This window comes from Carlito syrichta, unplaced genomic scaffold (genome assembly GCF_000164805.1).
Source record: "Carlito syrichta isolate Samal-C Ts95f unplaced genomic scaffold, Tarsius_syrichta-2.0.1 Scaffold302364, whole genome shotgun sequence".
Lineage (NCBI taxonomy): Eukaryota > Metazoa > Chordata > Mammalia > Primates > Tarsiidae > Carlito > Carlito syrichta.
Genome location: NW_007246460.1, coordinates 128,490 through 132,809, shown reverse-complemented (window position 1 = coordinate 132,809; position 4,320 = coordinate 128,490). Strand labels below are relative to the sequence as shown.

The 4,320-nt window shown below is 50.6% G+C and overlaps 1 pseudogene across 1 annotated transcript in view; it reads left to right on the top strand.

The window, feature by feature from the left end:
• The first annotated feature begins 2,120 nt into the window (after positions 1-2,120).
• LOC103258782 overlaps positions 2,121-4,320 on the top strand; it is a 3,542-nt pseudogene continuing 1,342 nt past the window's right edge. The window contains exon 1 of the transcript XR_002481884.1: positions 2,121-4,320. This exon is cut by the window's right edge and continues 1,342 nt beyond it. The product of XR_002481884.1 is annotated as a protein flightless-1 homolog pseudogene (transcript).

Genomic DNA, 4,320 nt, shown 5'->3' with positions numbered 1-4,320 from the left:
CAGACCTGGAGTTGGCAAATACTTTTTCCCCGTCTGTAGGCTGTCTCCCTGCTCTCTTGATGGTTTCTTTGGCTTTGCAGAAGCTTGTCAGTTTAATAAGGTCCCACTTGTCTATCTTCTCTCTTATGACCTGTGGGTTTCAGGTTTTGTTCAGGAATTGGCTGCCAATTCCGATTTCCATGAGGGTATTTCTTTAAAACACAATTCCATTCACAATAGCCACACAAAAAATGAAATACCTTGGCATCTTCCTAACCAGAGATGTGAAAGACCTTTACAATCAAAATTACAAAACACCGCTCAAAGAAATCAAAGATGACACAAACAAGTGGAAAAATATCCCATGCTCATGGATTGGAAGAATCAACATTGTGAAGATGTCCATCTTACCTAAGGCAATCTACAAATTCAATGCAATACTCATCAAGTTACCAGCAACATTCTTCTCAGACCTGGAAAAAACAACACAGGAATTCATATGGAAACACAAACGTCCAAGAATAGCCAGAACAATCCTCAGCAAAAAAAAAAAAAAAAGCAGGTGGTATCACATTACCAGACTTCAAACTTTACTATAAAGCTACAATCATCAAAACAGCTTGGTATTGGTACAGGAACAAGCATATAGACCAATGGAATAGAATTGAGATTCCAGAAGCAAAACCTCAATTTCTCAACCAACTGATCTTCGACAAAGCCCCCACCACCTACCACTGAGGAGAGGAGAACCTATTCAGTAAATGGTGCTGGGAAAACTGGCTGACCACATGCAGAAGATTGAAACAGGACCCCTATCTCTCCCCATGCACAAAGGTTAACTCCAAATGGATCAGAGATCTAAATGTAAAACCTCAAACCATAAGAACCGGAGTTTACTTTCTAAATTGTCTTAGTCTCTATGTGCTACTATAAGAATACCACAGAGTAATTAATCAAGAACAGAAATTTATTTCTCATAGTTTGGGAAGTCCAGGATCAAGGCTCTGGCATTTGGTGTGAGCCTTCTTGCTGCAGTCTCACATGACGGAATACAGAAAAGCAAGAGAAAGCACATGCATTCCCATCAGCCCTTTTATAAAAAGGACATTAATCCATTCATGAGAGCAGAAGTCTCATGCTCTAAATACTTCTCAGAAGACTCACTTCCCAACACTGTTGCATTGAGAATTAAGATCCCTAAACATAAACTTTTGGGGGACACATTCAGACCACAGCATTCTTCCCCTGGTTTCCAAACTTTTCACATATCATTTCATTTCAGTAGCTCTCTCAAGTCTTGTTCTAGTATCAAATTTCTCTCCAGCTATGATGCTGTGAAATCAAACAAGTTATGTGCTTCTAAAATACAATGGAAGAACAGGAATAGGATAGACATTTCTGTTATAAGGGGTAGACATAGGCTAGAACAAAGGGATGACTGGTTCCAGGTAAGTCCAGACCCAACGGGGAAAAACCACAAAAAAATCTTGATGATTGAGAATAATCCTGTTTCCACGTCTGGTCTCCTGGAAACAATGGGGGTGAGGATTGGGCTCCTAAGACCTCAAGCCACTCAGCTTCCATGCCATTGCTGAACTCAGTCCATACTTCAGCTCTCCACATTGAAATAGCATGTCTGTGTCTTTTTCAGGCTGGTACTGCATACAAGTGTCTTTGCAATTCTACGGCTTTGGGGGTGGCCCTGCCCTCATGGTTCCTATAAACAGTGCCCTAATGGGGGCTCTCTGTGATGACTCTGCCCCTCTTGAAATCTAGGGGAAGAAAGCCACACCTCCACAGTCCTTCCATTCTATGTGCCTGGAGAATAACACCATGTGTATGTTGCCCAGGGTCACTGCTTACACTCTATGGAGCAAGCAGCCTAAGCTGCACTTGGGCCTGCTTGAGCCACAATGGGGGCAGCCAAGCTGCTGCAGAAGGTAGGGAACAGAGGTCTGCGGTAACCCTGACTAGCAAACTTGGATACCTTTCCTTTAAGCTGTTTTACCCTTAAGGCCCTAGCACTCTGAGCCTGTGACGGCAGGGACAGCCTCAAAGATCTCTGAAATGCATTGAAGGTCATTCTCCCATTGGATAAATAGTATTTTGATATTCTCTCCTGAATGTGTTTTCAGCCAGTCTGCGATGGCTGAAGCTGAACCGCACTGGCCTCTGCTACTTGCCAGAGGAGCTGGCTGCCCTACAGAAGCTGGAACACTTGTCTGTGAGTCACAACAACCTGACCACGCTTCATGGGGAGCTGTCCAGCCCACCATCGCTGTGGGCCATCGTGGCCTGTGCCAACAGCCTGAAGAACTCTGGAGTCCCTGATGACATCTTCAAGCTGGATGGCCTCTCGATTCTGGACCTGTGCCACAACCAGCTGAAGGAGTGTCCACGGGAGCTGGAGAATGCCAAGAACATGCTAGTGCTGAACCTCAGCCACAACAGCATTGACGCCATCCCCAACCAGCTCTTCATCAACCTCACCAACCTGCTGTACTTGGACCTCAGCGAGAACCCCCTGGAGAGCCTGCCCCCCTAGATGCGCCACCTCGTGCACCTGCAGACACTTGTGCTCCGTGGAAACCCGCTGCTGCACACGCAGCTCCGGCAGCTCCCGGCCATGATGGCCCTGCAGACCCTGCACCTGTGGAACACCCAGTGCACCCAGAGCAACCTCCCCATGAGCCTGGAAGGCCTGAGCAACCTCGCAGATGTGGACCTGTCCTGCAATGACCTGATGCGGGTGCCTGAGTGCCTGTACACCCTTTCCAGCCTGCACCACCTCAACCTCAGCAGCAACCAGATCACAGAGCTGTCCCTCTACATCGACCAGTGGGTGCACTTAGAGACCTTGAACCTGTCCTGCAACCTGCTCACTTCACTCCCCTCAGCCATCTGCAAGCTGACCAAGCTGAAGAAGCTGTACCTAAACTCCAACAAGCTGGATTTCGACGGGCTGCCCTTGGGCATTGGCAAGCAGACCAGCCTGGAGGAGTTCATGGCCGCCAACAACAACCTGGAGTGGATCCCCGAAAGTCTCTGCAGATGCCCAAAGCCGAGGAGACTCGTCTTGAACAAAAACCGCCTGGTGATCCTCCCAGAGGCCATCCACTTTCTGACGGAGATCAAGGTCCTGGACGTGCGGGAGAACCCCAACCTCGTCATGCCTCCCAAGCCCGCAGAACACGCTGCGGAGTGGTACAACATTGACTTCTTGCTGCAGAACCAGCGGCATCTGGCGGGGGCCTCTCCTGCCACAGTGACTGCAGCAGCAGCCGCAGAGAATGGACCCAAGGACCCCCTGGCTCACAAGATGCGCCTTCGGAGGCACAAGGACTCGGCCCAAGATGTTCAGGCCAAGCAGGTGCTGAAGGGCAGGTCCGACGTGGCCCAGGAAGGTACAGAAGGAAAAGTATAGTGCTGGGACCAGGGCCTGGAGAAGCCATGCCTGGACTATTCCGAGTTCTTCACTGAGGACATGGGCCAGTTGCCCGGGCTGACCACCTGGCAGATCGAGAACTTCGTGCCTGTGCTGGTGGAGGAAGCCTTCCACAGCAAGCTCTACCAGGCTGACTGCTACATTGTGCTCAAGACCTTTCTGGACGACAGTGGCTCCCTGAACCAGAAGATCTACTACTGGATCAGCGGGGAGGCCACACTTGACAAGAAAGCTTGCTCTACCATCCATGCTGTCAACTTGTGCAACTACCTGGGTGCGGGAGGAGATGGGCAATGAGAGCGAGGAGTTCCTGCAGGTGTTTGACGATGACATCTCCTACATTGAGGGTGGAACAGCCAGTGGCTTCTACACTGTTGAGGACACGCACTATGTCACCAGGATGTACCGTGTGTATGGAAAAAGGAACATCAAGCTGGAGCCTGTGCCCCTCAAGGGGGCCTCCCTGGACCCAAGGTTTGTTTTCCTGCTGGACCAGGGGCTGGACATCTATGTGTGGCAGGGGGCTCAGGCCACGCTGAGCAGTACCACCAAGGCCAGACTCTTTGCAGAGAAAATCAACAAGAAAGAGCGGAAAGGGAAGGCAGAGACCACGTTGCTGGTACAGGGCCAGGAGCCTCCTGAGTTTTGGGAGACACTGGGCGGGGAGCCCTCTGAGATTAAGAAGCACGTGCCTGACAACTTCTGGCTGCCCCAGCCCACGCTGTACAAGGTGGGCCTGGGCCTGGGCTACCTGGAGCTGCCCCAGATCAACTACAAGCTCTCCGTGGAGCACAAGAAGCGGCCCAAGCTGGAGCTGATGCCGGGGATGCGGCTGCTGCAGAGCCTGCTGGACACGCGCTGTATGTACGCCCTGGACGGCTGGTGTGACGTGCTCA